Genomic DNA, 16723 nt, shown 5'->3' with positions numbered 1-16723 from the left:
CATTCTGTAGATAGCCAATCTGTTTAAGTATTCTTACCAATAAAATTTCCACCCTTATAACTCAAAGTTCAAAAAGCTGGAAAATTTATACACTTATAACAAAAGGAATGAGCTATTCACATCCGAGGTACTCTAATTTTTATGACCCCATATGATGTAAAAATACTATGGTTGTATGGGTAAAAGCTATTTTTTATTACGCAGTTGCACTCGTACTATGGCCTATTCCTTTCCAATTTTATTTATAGTGTGCAATTTTTAAATATTTTGCTGTCATAGAAATGAAACAGACTTAAATGAAGGAAGCTATTTTTAGTTCATAATTTCACGGTTGCTGTAAATGTACGGGCCATACGCAACTTTGGGAGTTCAAGGATGCTAATAAGGAATATATCTCTTCTTTTTGGCTCTATTTCATTTTCATCGGACAATTTATTTTAAAAAATTACACGTGAAAGTTGATATAAACACAAATTATTGATTAAACATTGTTTCATTCATGATTTTTAGACTACCAATCACCATAAAAATGCATTTTAATTAACTTCGCGATGATGAATTGTTTGGGGAAGGTAATACGCGGCATCTTGATCACGAAAACATATGTGGCCAACTGTGCATTGGCCAAACGACGACGCCATTTGTTCCGTTGATCTCCGAACCACTTCAATGTTTGTCTCCCCTTTGAGACCAACCCCTGGTAGGCACTCTCCAAGTTCTAGGGATGTAAGGTCCCACGGTGCGAATTCAGAGGCAAGCGCTCCCGCCAGGAATAACAGGCATATAAACACATCGAGAGGCAAACGAACATGACGGCGAGACATTTTATCCACGCCCAATGATTCCGTCTCCCGCTCGACAACTCGCGACTCAACGGCCGAAACTCAGACCCTAGCGCCACGACGGAAGAAATCCAAACTGCCGAGGGAAACAAAAGTGACGCGATTTAGCATTGTCGAAATTGTGTCTAAACGGACTGCATAGAAGAGGCCCAATTCTATCCCATAAAATGGTGATTTATATTGCTACTTCGGTAGCATTCGGACGGATCACGAGCATACTCGTGTTCCGCGAGCCATCTGTTACGGACGGATCGCGAGATAACTCGTGTTTTCTACACGATGCCTTTATATGCCACATTCAATGATACATTGTAGCAACATTGTCTCTCTAAGTGTTTGCATCAATAGTCAATATAATAAACTCGATATCCTAGCTGTTTTTCTTCATTACTTACCAAATTAAAGTTGCATGCAAAAAACAGCCTGCCTTGAAAAATACCCGTCCACTGGGGTTAGTTAAAAAAAATCCGGTACTTAATGCGTTAATCAGATTTCAAAAATGTCTTCGGCGTGGTGATCAGGGCAATGCGATCCGATTTTTAATATTTTTCATCATGTTTCTAACTGCAAGGAATAACATAAAACGTTATGAATTTGACAGATGATATCATCATGTATATAAATATCGGTTAACGCCCCTAACTATATCCAATGTCCTCGTGGAACTCGGATAAATTTGTCCATCAGCGACGCGAGTGGCGACATTTGTGAACTCATTTAAATGTGCGGTGGGTGACAACAAATTTAGAGGCTAACTTAATCATCCCATTTTGTAATATCTGTGATTGTATCGATGTGCCTGTGAAAATTGTGAAGTTTTTTCAATCTAAAGTAAAATCGAACTTAAATCTGGTGCTTTCCTGGTGTATGTTTTCGGTAAAGCCCCTGAGATTCGGTTATTTGTCACCTCATTTCCACCTATTCCATGACCGGAGACGATCTCCGAGAGGAATAACAGTCACATAAACACATCGAGAGGCAACAAACATGACGGCGGAGCGTTTTATCCATGTCCAATGAATCCATCTCCAGCGCGACAATTCGCGACTCAACGGTCTGAGCTCAGATCCTAGCGCTACGACGGAAGAAATGCGAACTGCCGAGGGAAACAAAAGTGACGCGATTTAGTACCGTGGAGGGCAGGTAGGGAAGGGAGGGCCGGAAGCGCCCCCAGGCTGCAATCCTCGCCGTGGCTGGATGCGATTAATGCTCACCTCATTTCCGCCGGTTCGTCGAACTAAGGCGAACTCCGAATGGCGCCAGCATGCATATTTTATCGGAGTGGGAGCTATTTTTATCCCTTTTCCTCGGGATAAATTCTCTCAAACAGACAAATATTGGGCGTCAGATGCTCCAGCAATACAGGTTATGTCACCATTACCCTTTTTGAAATCTGATACCAAGTAAACATGCTTTTCATGGTTCAACAATGGTTCACTGTTGTCAACGCATCAAAATAAGATTAACGCCTCCGCAAACTTTTGATTTTCATCTTTCGCCTGGGAAGACTTAGGAAATAGGGTGGTTTCCTATTTTTTTTTTAATTCCAAAATCGAAAGATTATTACTCCTGGAGTACGTATTTCACACTTTAAGATTTTTAATTAAGGATAACTACTTTTCGCGATTAAATAAAAAGTGCAAATTTTCGAGCGCGCGAAAACGCGACGGCCAAATATGGAAGCTGGGAAAAGCCCTTATGACGTATTTCTGGTTCCGGCTGACTCCGTGTGAGTCCACCTTCGTGCGAAGCTATTAGTGCCGCTACGATGGACGCTGCTAGCAGGTAGCGCTAGGCTTAAATAAGCATCATTAATACCCTGCTCATATCATATCATAAATAATAAATTTTGCTCTCCCTTTACACTCCACATCTTTCGTTAACAATAAATAATGATAAAGTCTTAGGTGATCAAATCTAACAATATTAATGGGAACAGGGGTACGTTTTTTAATATAATCAAGGCATATAGTCTGAGGTTTCAGGCGAGATGGAGTGGAAACGTGGCATAATGAAAATGAAAAAGCAGGAGCAATTTCCACAATTTTACATTTATTAAAACGACCGGTTTCGCTTTTCAGCATCATCAGGTTGGTTAGACCCATCTCTAGGCTATGAGATGAGAAAACTTTAGGCTAAGGACAGAAGTCTTGCCTTTTTTCCCTCTTGACCACCTTTTTGTAGCACCGACGGAAAACTTTTCATAGTTTGTTGCAGCAGTGATGGCATAATGATCTTCTCACCTGACAAGTAGAGCAATATCAAGCAACTTGAGCAACTTTTAAATCAATAGTCGCCTCTTTTGTTCTTCTTCAAGATCAAATTTTTCTCGAAATGACTATTTTCTACTCTATTCTCTTGTAATGTACCACTTGCATAGATGTTAAGAGAAGCAAGGTGCCTAATGAGGTTCACCGAAATGAAATAATAAAAAACTTTATCCTAAATCTTTTGGTACATAAGCAGTATTTACAAGGGGTACGACAACTTCTCCACTTAGACCGAATCGTCGAGGTTTGTGGGCATCTGTGCCAGTATACTTGAAATGTGACCTTATGACCAGCACTGGTAAATAAGACTCGATTTTTAAAGCCAAAATGAATAGGCTTTCCTCTGATACATTGTTTCGCATAATGCTTTTTATAATAGGGTAATAATTCCACGACCGTACACGATACGTCGTGGAACTGGCAAAAATAAGGTGACAAATAATCGCATCGCTAGGTCTTTAATGACAGCATACACCAGGGAAGCACCAGATTCAAGTTCTATTCTAGTTTTTTTAATGTCAAATCCAGGTCTGATGTGTCGATATCAGCCCTTAGATTCAGTAAATTTCAGTATCCACCGCAATAATCGACAGAACTAAACATTTTTCCTGTTGACATCGATAGTATAATTTTAATGTGATTGCATGATTGAACAATTTTGGGTTAGCTCTACTCGCACCGCTTTACTTATAATAAGAAAACACTGATAGAGTTTTAATTGAATGATATAAATATATGATGAAGTGAGTACGTACCACAAACGGTAATAACTTTTTGGATGCATGAAAATCTTTCTCGTTAGGTCTCCCTTGATGCTAACAGCCACATTCCATCGTAAGATTTACCCTGAGAATTAAAATAATCCCCCGAGAAATAATCTGAATGCTTGCCTATGAATTATTTAGCAGCGTGAATATGATCATTAACCCTTTGAGTGTTAACCAATTTTCAAGGTACTAGGCTTAAAGTGCTGAGGCATTTTTGCTGATTTTGCAGTAGGTTAGGAAACAAAATTATGTCTCAAATGCAACTAAAGGTACTTATATATTCAAAAAATTTAGGAAATCTTTCTTATATATAGTTTCACCTTTTTAATGTATTATTTGACGAATTTTTGGTAATATGACGTTTTTTTTTAATTTAAAGAAAATGCTTAGAAATGTTAAAATAAAATGAACATCGACTGTTGAATGATTAGTGAGCTATCAGTATCCCAGAGTGATATTGAAGATGGAGCACTATGGCGCTCCTGGCATTTTTCGCGATAGCGCTCCTCGACACTTTAAAGGTTAAAATAGGTAATTTTTGTCGAACTCATGCCAAAAATAGGACGACTAACCTCAGTTCCTGCAGTTAACAATAGAAATATGAACACAAATGTAGAAAAACTGGGAGTGAAAGCCACAACATATTCCTAAAGTAATTTCTTTGAATTGCCAAGCCTTGGCCAATTTTCAAGGATACTCATGCGTGAGCAAACAGACACGGGAATACTTGGAAAATTTATGTAAATATGCATTTTCATATTCAGCACAAATAAAGCAGGATACATTTGCAGTCTTATAATGCCAAAACACTCATTCCCATGTAAACAATACATTGAGAAACCCAATTTCATTTTCCAAGGGAAATAGAGGAAGGAAAAGCTTCTACTTCGTCTTGCCTAAGAGATTTCTGCTCAGGATTTTTAATGCTCAAAATTATCGTAAGTTTTATCGATATCATAATAAGTTATGGGGCTATTGTTATGGTATAATATAGACACACAGATAAAACATAAGAGGCACAGAAGCAGACATTCTCTATTTTCGTAAAAATTTTAGGTTCTGAGATTTCATGACTGAAAGGCAGAAAATGCATTTTAACTATTATTCCTGTCAAATTTTTATTGATAAGTTTCATTATGAACTTATTGATATACTTTACACCTTAAAATATATTTTATCTTTAACATATTCATTCATATGATAATAACACATATGTTTTTCTTTATTTACGTTACCTAATTTTCTTTCGTGAAGATTGGGAAGAGCAGTCCCTCTTCATCTATCTCCAAAACAAAAAACTCACCATAACTTGTAAGATAAGCATTACAACGGTCTTTTGCGCTGCAGGTGCAGTTGCATAATAGTTATTTCTGGTAGTGAGTCCTCGCTACCGGCACTAGTACGATAAATAATCCAATACGCTTTTTACTATTGTATTTTATTGTCCTCTCTTGCATGCATGTTACTCTTACGCGCCATTTTTATCTTCTATCTCTTGAATTTCCATATTTTTTAAAGAATCTTCCAACATATTCGCACTTGTGCTACCAACGTATCCTTTTTTCACATCAAACACTTTACTAACCTAGGCGTGACTGCGTGTGTAAAATCAAAGGAAATGAATGACTAGCATCAAAATATCTGAAATAGCGCAATACGGTATAAATCATTCAGTATAAAGAAAGTAACTACAGTATTTCCAAAGGAAATCATTCCTTCAAAATAACTAAATAATCATATATTGACATATCATTAGGTCGGAAAAATTTTGTCTACTAAACAAATAAAAAGAAGTTCAATTCAACATAAATTTAGAAAAGCACACCCCAAAATGTAAGATACTCTTAATTATAACGATTCTCTTACAAAAAAATTAATTAATCAAATAGGAAATAGGTGACGATAAAGAGAGAAATATTCGTATGAAAATTTTCACTGCTTCTTTTATCAATGTTGGTGGTTGTTTTCGGGAATTGCTTCCTAAGTAACATTTTCTTACCCGACGTTTCACTCCTCCTACTGGGAGCGTTTTCAAGAGAAAATCAAGAGGACTGAGAGCGTTTTCAAGAATTCTCTTGAAAACGCTCCCAGTAGGAGGAGTGAAACGTCGGGTAAGAAAATGTTACTTAGGAAGCAATTCCCGAAAACAACCACCAACAAAGAGATAAATAATCAAAATAATAAGGAATTATTGCGAAAACATTTATCAGCGTAATGTGGCAGATATCATTCACTATAAAGAAAGTACCCGCGTAAATTCCTAAGGAAAAGTTTTGATAACAATAAGTAAATATTGCTCCAATGACATATAACCAGATTAAAAACGGTGGTTTTCACTACACGACGCTACATTTATCGTCAATATCATCAATAGTCAACAATCCTAAGACTGGCTTCACGCACCTCTCCATTCCTCTCTCCTAACCGCTAGCCTTTTCATTGCGACAAATTTCTTCTCATTTACATCATATATAACCTGTCCTATGTAACTCGTTCGGGGATGTCCCTTGGTTTTCTTCCCTTCCACCTGTCCTTCTACGATTGTTTTCATCAGGCTATCATGTCTCATTTTGTGGCCAACGAAGTTGTCCCGTCTCCTGCATAAGATTTTTAGAAGAATAAAAGACACAGTGGCCGGCGTGATACGGTGGAAATATATGATATTCAGCTTAGTTAAAACACTTGTCTGTTTCCACACACTTTTATTTAAACCGACCGTGGTTTCGGCAACTGGTGCCATTATCAAGGCTTATTATACCTTGATAATGATATGATAACTTGATAATGGCACGTGTTGCCGAAACCATGGTCGGTTTAAATAAAAGTGTGTGGAAACAGACCAGTGGTTTTTAGAAGACTTCTCTTTTCTCCCACTCTTCTTAGCACTTCCTCGTCACTTACACGGTCGACCCATTTTACCTTCATCATTCTCCGGTAGCAGCATATTTCGAATGCTTTTAATCCTGAATTCTCTAATTCGGTCAACGTCCAAGCCTCGCTTCCATAGAGAAACATGCTTCATATCCAGTAGCATTTGAAGAATCGTTTCCTTACTTCTATGCATGTACTCTCAGCTGTAAGAAGATTCTTCTTCTTGTAGAAAGCCCTCTTCGCCTTCGCTACCCTACTGACTATTTTTTTCATGCTTCGTCTATCGTCATTGTGTAATCGTATTTGTGAAAATAACAGCACACCGGAATAGACTAAAGAGGAACAGCCAAAATAGCCTTGCACGAGAGTGGCGCTGCCAAAGCGAGTGACAAATCAATCACTCAGGGATTCAACCCGTGGCTTGGTTTGGGTGGGTCACGTTAGAGCTATCCCATGACTTATGCCATGGGCTTGAGAAATTTGTGCTTTCAGGATAGGCAAATTAGTTTCTTAAGGCCTGTTTACACGGTACATCAACACGTACGGGTTAAAGTCTAAATATATGAATGAGTGAATGAACGCCAAAATGTACCGTGTAACCACACAACTTGTGCAAATGCATGCACAGAAAATAGAACATGTTCTAATTTGGTTCATGCATTCGCACATGTTCCGTTCCGGTCCATAAAAATCATTCACGCAAACAGGAATTAACCCGTACGTGTTAACGTATCGTGTAAACAGGCCTTTACCGTTGACCATATCGGAGATCGAAGATGTTTTAAGTGGAGACTTCCCCCAGGGTTCGAACCCGTCACCATCCGATCAGGAGCCCAAAGTTCTTGTGGTTGTGCAAATGGGTAGCTCACTATGGCTACCCATTTTCAAAATATAGGAATAATAGTTACTAACTAAATTGCCATAGCCCGCTTTGGATGGTGGTATAAAGTGTTGTGGCAGAAAACTCTCTGACCCGGTCTAAAATCCACTTTTCTCTATTCGTGGGCAAAAGGATTACTATGGATGGCTGTGGCTTGTAGTGGTGTTTTACTCAAATTAGTGGAACATCGCGTTATCGACGGCAATAACCTAGGCAGGGCACGACAGCTGGCCTTCAACGGCCAGCATCAGAAATTGAGATGAGGCGGAACGCAAGGGGGAGATGTTACGTGTCCCCAAGTGACGTTTCAGGGGAATGGCTTACTTTACTCTGCTGGGGGAAGAAGTGAGTCATGGAGCTGAAGGTCTGATCACCATACGGCGGGCTCCCCTTCGATACCAAATCACACACAAGACCGAGTATCCTACCCAATAAAGCCCGGGGGAATAGTATTTAATAAAGCTGAAAGCTAGGGAGGCTTCTTACGCAATGGCTGATCAGACAATGGTTGCGAAGATTGGAAAATTTCCTTCAAATTCAATATCACCAAGCCAAAAAGCTTACACTAAGCTTTGAGCAAACCAATAAACGTCAAGTTACATATTTAAAAAGATGGTTTCAATTTGAGATTCAATAGTGTGATGATAAGGTCTTTTTTGCCAAGCATTTTTGTGATTTTAGCAGCAACTATGTAAGCCTACAGGATAGGTAGCTAAAGAGATAAGGTTTATTTAACAATGTCATGGAAAATATTTTGAATAACGTAATGTCATTAGAGAGAAAGTTTTTATTAAGTTTTATACTAATCAGGAAATATAATTTGGGATTATTTTAAAGACATGGATTATTTTTTGTTTTTGCGAAAAAAACTATCGACTTGAAGGTATTTAAATAACTGCAAAGCCTTTCCGTCTACCTTTTTTCGGAAAGTACGAATATGAACAACAGTTTAAGCATTTAGCGCAAGAAAATTAAAGGCAGTGGTAAGGTAGTACCATATTATAACCAGACTTTATATTGCATCATATATTTATTGCGCATTGCATGATGAATTCTCTCGCAACATGCATTTGCACACTCATATTCTACAGGAACATATCTAGTCATAACCGTAGGCAATTATTTTTTTAACAGGGCGTGGAAAATTTTTTCGTGCTCTTTCAGCGCTCATCAGTTTGACACCATCTCTGAAAAAATAAAGATGAATATATTGCTCAAAATAAACTCATGTACTTTTTAACAATTATGAATAACCTTTTCTGTGGTCACAAAAGGCTATTCGGGCTTCCAGCCGGGTGGTTTTTCTTCATTTTGCCGACGAAGGTGGTGAAACGTCGGCAGAATTGAAAGAGATCACCCGGCTGGAAGCTTCTTTGACTGTATTCACCGGGGAAGCATCAGATCTTACTTTTCTGTGGTCTTTACAAAAACTCAAGAAATCGCAACCAATGTGGCATAGGTTCCAGAAAATACTTAACAAAGATGAAAATATATTTGCAGCATCTGCCAATATCCCAACTTCATAGCTACTCTACCATTACGTGCGGCGCAATTTTTTTCTACTTCCTTGCGTCGCGTAGGATAAGAAAATGTGCTAAGCTATGCAAGCGAAAAACAACTTGGCATTCGCCCAACTGTAACGACGGTTATTTCGGCTTTATACTCTTGAATCGGAGAGTTTACGACTGGTATTAAGCTTCTGCGGCCATATCGGCATTTAATATCACTCATCTTCCACCCCGGAACCGTTTGATTTGTTTTCAATGAGGTTTCCTCCCTCAAAATAGCTCTTGCAATAGGTAGCAGGATGAACGAGAGCAGAAGGAAATTCCCAATCCTCTTCATTTCCTGGATCGAAATATGTTAAAGTGGCTTTATCGGTCGCTAATTTACCGCTCCTCGAAGACGATTGACAGACGGGGGAAAGCGTCACGACGGCGTCAGCATTTCTGTTCCATTGGATCGCTTTGAAATCCCGAGGGTTGGCCGTTGACTGGGTTGCGGAAATCGGGGACCGTAACGAGGGGGGAGCCGGCCGCAAAATTTCGTTAAGGGAGCGTCTCGGGAGTGAGGGAGTGGGGCAGGGATCTAAGGGGGTTGGTTTGGGACCAAGAGGGGAGAGGATGGAATAAAAACAGGACATCTGAGAAGATGGGTTGGGAGCAAGGCGACAACATAGACGAGGCCCCATCCAGTACCGTTGAAGCTTTATTTTTATTGCCACTTACGGCGTATTTTTATCGGATTTCAAAAATGTCCACAGAAAGTGAGAGCAATCCATATACTCTAGCTATATTTAAATATTTAAATTCAACTGATACAGGCGTGATGTAGTGGAAGTTTGACATATTGACATTAAAGGTACGTAGTTGCCTTTTTCCACAGTTATTATAATGGTGTAAATATTTTATTTCAATATATAATATTAACGATGAAGATTGACCACGTCACCACAACTATAAATTGCGGATCGCTTTTCCCGTCCGCGACGCGAATGGAGAATTTTATAAACCTATTTGAATGTGGGGTGGGACAACATATCAAGCCGCCGATTGGAGAATCCTTATTTCAAATATTAGTTGCTACGAGGGTTCGGCTTGGGATTTTGGCAATCGATATGCGGTGAATAAAATAAATCGATTACATTCAAATACGATCAAATTCCACTGTGTCAGGCAATTTTTGCAGATTTTTTTACACACAGCAATCAGTAATAGTTAGTAGAAATAATACTCTCATACAGTATAATAATTCATGAAATGAAATTTTTTTATTGATATGGCAACCTTTCACCACTACTGTCGGGTAACTTTTTAAACAACTAATACATATGAGAATGTAAAAATAAAGCAACTGATTATTGCAGGAAAAAAACGTACGCAGAGAGAGATGAATGTGAATTCAAAAGATAATTTCTCTTTTTGTGCACGAAAAAGTTTTACACTACAAATATTTACAGCAGGAAATAATTTTGCGAAATTCAATTCCTAAATTTACGGCATCGAGCATAGCCACTTGCCTAGCCACAGATGGCTGTCATAACTCTTACCTAATCTAAATTAACCAAGCTAGATCAAATCCGACAACAATTAATGGCATATATAATTTTAATTCAGTTGATGCCATAGCCTTATAAGTGGAAATTTTACATTTATCTCCTGAAAAATTTAAATATATGAATGGGTGGTGCACTAAATTCTGGGGATATATTTTGTGCCTTAGGACATAGATATCAAACTTACTGCACGCCAGCTTGAATTTCTTGACGCAGCTACGGTTATTTATAGCTATTTTTGGTTGATTCCTAGAAATTTGAAGGAAGTAGAGCTTGGTTTCCTTGTTGACGGAAAGGTTAAAGAACTGAAGTGGAGAAAGTCGTGTAAAGATACGTTGACGAAAAACCCTTATTACTAAGAATTAAATCTCAACGTAAAATAATGTGACACAGCAAAGCTATGAGGTATTCCATTTTTCCATAATTTCATAAAGTTGTGTGGTGATTGACCGTAGCTGCCTTTCCATCTCCATATTCCTCACATGTAATGGTGGCTAAAATTTACTTTCCTTGGGAAATTTCATTCCTCTTTCTATGATAAATGCATGTAGTAGTAAAAATATGCTGAATGAGGACATAGGTACATAGGAACTATTTTTCAGGATATAGAGCTCGAATCGAAGAGTTAAATGGAAGAGTAGAGCTATCCATTTACAAGGTTAGAAATTCAGTAGATGGTTATACTCATAATTACGGTCAGTTTTCAGAGTATCATGGATTAAACATGCTCAAAGGCACCAGGAATGAGGACACTGCAGCTAAAAGTTACTTAATGGGGCACCTCCTATGTCGCCTCTTTTTCTCCCGACGTCAAATGCCGCAAATATCATATCTAACGTCCTTAATACGTTAAATTCCTATTTTTATATTTCTAAGGCTGAAAATACTGGCTACTATTTTATATGAGCGTTAAAGAACAAAAATTCCATTCATACAATCATTGGAAGGATTCATACTGCGGTGATTTCAAAATATGCCTTCGACTAGGTTGAACTTGGAAGAAATTAAATAATATTAATCATTGACGGTCTAAAGATTAAAAGCCTTAACCCTGGAACGTTACGCAGACATATATCTATAAATATATGAATGAAATGATAAAGTGGGACGTGAGCGCTGTGCTTTGCTACGTGCACAGATTGAGCATCGAACGTGTCTAAAAAAATAATTAAATTTCAACTTAAAATAATATAAAACAGCAAAACTATGAGGCATTCCGTTTTTCCATAATTTCATAATAGGTATTGACATTGAAAATAGTTAGAAAAATGACACGAATTGTAAAAGTTACGACTTTTTAACCGTCTCCACTCGTTATTCGAGACACGCGTTACACAGTAGACCATCGCTACTCTTTAGTAGAAACCGAATATTGGCAGGTTATGGAAATGAGTTGGGCATTCAAATATCAATGAGCAATTGACAATTGACATGAAATTATCGCTACTCACCGTGAACGTTAAAAGCAGCAATTTCTATCAATGGTGGGTGCCTAAAGTTTAATTTTAAAATGAAAACTAAAGATAGTAAATTGAGCAAATTGGTATCAGGGGTACAAAGAGTAATAGTAAATTTAGATACCTGCAACTTCGACGTCATCCACTTGACCGTATGTACATAAGCAAAGATAGAGTCAGTTCTATAGTCATTTTATTTTTAGCTAAAGGTTAAATTGAAAAAATGTGATAGAGTTGACAAATTTTAAGCAGAACAGAAAATTTCCTCATCATAGCATGCTTATATTTAATTGTTCAGTAACTTTAAATTATGCACGGTTCTCCAAAGCAAACAGAGTTTTATCGCACTGTTTTGGAAAAAACGAATTTTGGCAATGGAAAAAAATTTAAAGCAATCCCATAAAAACCGAGCAGTCAAAGACGAAAAAAAAATATTAATAATTTCTACTTATGGTGGAAATAGTGATTCAATAGCATTTTTCAAGGAACAAAATAAGCCGATAATAAATCAAATTGAAGAAATGCAGTAAAAACTAATATTTTGTGCAAAAATATTTCATAATTTTTTAAAATAACAAACTTTTAAAAAGTCACAACTGACAGTTGAGGAAATACTTTGGTGCATTTTGATTGGTTTTTGTGAGGAAGCGTGTCCATAAATTTTATTTTACTACCTGAAAATTTCCGCTGCTATCTATGAATTCCAACATTTTTTCGAAGGGAAGGTCTTCCCCGTTCATTCTCCATTTATGGCAACAGGAGCTGGTGAATTATGGGCAGAATCGGCGGAAGGAGCCAAAAACAGAGACACATTTGTCTGGATTAAATTCGCAGGCATCCGGTGAGGTTGCCAACTCACTTGCGCAGATTAGGATCTCCAGCTCCAAGTGCTCCTAATCAACATGCTATTGAACTTATTTCCCTGGAAATTGTCTTGAAATAAGTCTCCCACCACTGAAACTGCAACTAAACTAATAAATTTTTCGTGTGTACGCATAGGGAATTTGGCATAATAAGCTCCAACCCTATTGTAATAAGTAATCCTACGAGCAAAATAAATATAATATCCCATCAGATAAATAACGTTCAACCGTTTTGAAATAGAACAAAATTAAATATAACATATAAGAAATTAATAATGCTTTATAACAACTTTGCCTAAGGCTACGTAGAACACAACCATTCAATATTGAAAATCAAATTTTATGTTAAGTGTTATCACTCTTCATGAAAAGCGAATTTCATTAGAAAATATTGAATTGCACCGAGGAAAGAAAAGTAGATGATTTACCTGGATATTCATTACAACGATTAGTCAAGATTTTAACATCCCGGTACAACAAGTTCAATGCCTCTCTTACAGGGCAAAATAATTCTTAATGTGCAGGTTTTTAATCTGAGGATGCCGCAAAAATGATTGCCATTTCTGCCTTATTCCTCGTACAGGAAATAATACGAAATACATTTGTAGAGTTTTGCACGAAATATAGTTTTTGCTCGTGAAATCTTTTTCGAATGAAATGTATGTAACGAGCTCATGCAAATGGAAATTAATGTTTGAAAGTAGTATGTACTTATACGGCAATAGCAATATGTTCTGAAGACTTCTGTTTCTTACCCAGGTACTACGTACGATAACCAATCCTGAAGTCTAAAATGGATTCTTTTTCGGATGCCTGCTTTTCTTGGTGGATTTTATTTGCGCGAACGACAGGACCGTACTTTTGTACAGCTGTGCTTGACTACGGAATCTCTTTCACATTTTGATTGAAAACATAGCATCAAATATGATGTGTTATCATTAAAAAACTAGCTAAACACTAATTATTACCGTTGAATCTGTATTATGGAGAAAATTATCCTGGAGACCGATTGGAAATACTTTAAATCACAGTTACTTGCATCAATCCTTTTGCTTATATAATATTATACCTAAAAATCTAAGATTCGTTAAAATGCGCTAGACTTGCAGCTTTTTGGATTCATTATTCCCATGTCGTTTATTACTATAATTTTACACTTCCACGTAGGAAATGATTTATATTTAGTGAGAAAGAAATGGGGAGGATACAATTTTTTTTCAAAAGCCAAATTTGTTTCATTGAATGCAACCAGTGAATTCAAATTATTTGCACTCCAACGCCGGAAATCAATTTCATTGGAGAAAAATTGTTAAGGAAGAATTCAGAAACTACATCCATTCAGGAAGCTCAAGCTGGAATTGAATGGTGACCAAAAGTTCGTCTTTCATCAATAGCCTAAGGGCTCAGTTTGAACGAGCTTTCTATAAAGGGCATATTCATCTGCAAAGAAAAATAAGCATTGCTAAATTTGAAAGCCTCCAGTTCTCGGAACACGCTACTAAGTATAGCGTTTTGCAGGGGCGTTTGACCGTATCTTCCTTGTATTCATGATTTCTATGGACAAGGATATCAAACTCGAATTTGATTACAATCCTTAAAGACAATGCATGACCTGAATTCTTTATGTTGGGGAAGTTAATTTTCTCCTCGTCCATGTCCAAGGTCCACCTCATTTTGATCAGAATGGATATTGCAAAAATCTTTGCCTATCGCTTCTGTGAAACGATGTTAATTCAAATTTTGTGAATCATGTAGCCATCTCCCTCCTATCTTTAGCTTCCGTTCTGAAATAACCGCAACGCCTATTCGCTTTAGACCCTTGCATTCTATACATATCCATGTAGCAAAATTTCTTTAATAGGAAAACAAGTTGAGAAATCAATAATTTTGATGAATGATTTTTAGCCATCGAAAATATATTTATGATTACTATTTAGGCAATCGAGCTTTCAATGATTATTAATATATGTATATTAAATGCTGATTCCAGAAATATATTAAGTATACCTACCTAAAATATAAATGATTGCGAAAATGTTAGTGACTACTGGAATAAATATCATGTCAAAGTAAAGATAATAATTTAGCGTGTCTAAATTAGTATTATTAATTTATTATGTGACGAGACAAACAAAAAACTGTAGATAATATGTATCTCAATCATGACCCTTGTTACCCACCTATAGTGTTGCCGCGAGACTCGAGACTTTCTCGTCTCGTCTCGAGTCTCGTCTCGTTTTCGAGACGAGACTCGAGACGAGACCGTAGGGTGGAATTCGAGACGAGACTCGAGACGAGACCACCTTTTGACGAGACGAGACGATACCACGTCCACGAGACTCTCGAAAGTCTCGAAATTTAGATGGACGTCCTCAATTGATATTTGGTATAGTTTTATGCCTAGAGGTTTATAGGTTTATGCTTAAAACTATATCCTTCAGTTAGGACGAAACACATTTTACGTTTTTCTTAAGCATATATTTTAAATACAGCTGAATAATAACTTTTCGATAGATGATCAAATTATAAACTAGAATATTTGCTGAAAAACCAATTTCTGAATGCATGAGCGACACTTATGGAGCCAAGTAAGGGAGTGTTAATGGCTGACTACTTTTCCTTGTTTCCCGGGATAATTAATTTGGAAAATTGGAGCCTTATTTTAATGTAAAAAAGTTCTGGCTAAACTTTCGAGAGCCACAGCATTGTGTTACAAAAATGTGTTTCGTTGGGTGGTCAGCCGCTCGCTCGGTATCTTTTGCTTTGGGTATTTCCTGCATTTATTTCCTCTTGATTTCTTCAGGGTTCCAAGGTCTTTCTTCATTCTGCTCTTGTGAAAGCATCGAAGTATCGTAAACAAAAGACTGCATTATACAAATATAAAATTAGGACGCATGACGAGACTTATTCCGCGTCGGTAAGCAATACTGCACAACATAATAGATCGTTACGAGAACGCCAGAAATCGCGTATGACTTTCGTAAATTGCTGTTTCCTTTTTCTTTCTACCGTTTTTTTTTAGCAATCCATCACAAAATTCACGTTTATATTACTTCAGTAATACATATTACTGCGCCCTTCATTTCTAAATTTTTCCTAAGATGGCAACGACAGTATAATTTTTATTGCAGCTGAGAGGAATCCTAAATTACCTCTATTTCGATCGCTTCAACTCCATTGGTGAAAGGTTTTCACACGCCGTGCTAACTCCATGGTATGCATTAAGTAAGAAAAATATATTAAAATTCTAAAATTTTTACAATTAGTGAATTTCATGAGAGACATAAACGTGTTTATAATTATATTCATTATAATTCATATATAGTTATTCAAGCTGAACTCCTCTGAGATCCTGCCAACTTCATTTTTTTCTTAACTATGAAGTCTGTGGTGCTGTCATCGGCACTAAAATCTCAGTAAGCTGAAGAGTCATGGTATCCTCAATTTTTTATCTCACTCATTTGAAGATACTCGGAGAAAATGAAAGTCGTGCCTCAGCATTTTATCTTTTCTGGGAGAAAAAATTCGAATCGGTTCATAATTGGTAGAGGGTATTTCGAGGTGGTATTAGTATCTTCGTGTATTGCTATCTCATTACCCTATTGGAGTCCCATCTCTAAGGCCATGTCCGGAAACATTTGATCCGCATGTAATTGCAAAACAATGTGGCTAGCGCGGCTGTTAGCTAATAATTATTTCAATGTATTGCATATTGTAA

This window comes from Ischnura elegans, chromosome X (assembly GCF_921293095.1).
Source record: "Ischnura elegans chromosome X, ioIscEleg1.1, whole genome shotgun sequence".
Taxonomy (NCBI): domain Eukaryota; kingdom Metazoa; phylum Arthropoda; class Insecta; order Odonata; family Coenagrionidae; genus Ischnura; species Ischnura elegans.
The sequence above is the reverse complement of the archived record's forward strand: the minus strand, read 5'-3'. Positions refer to the sequence as shown.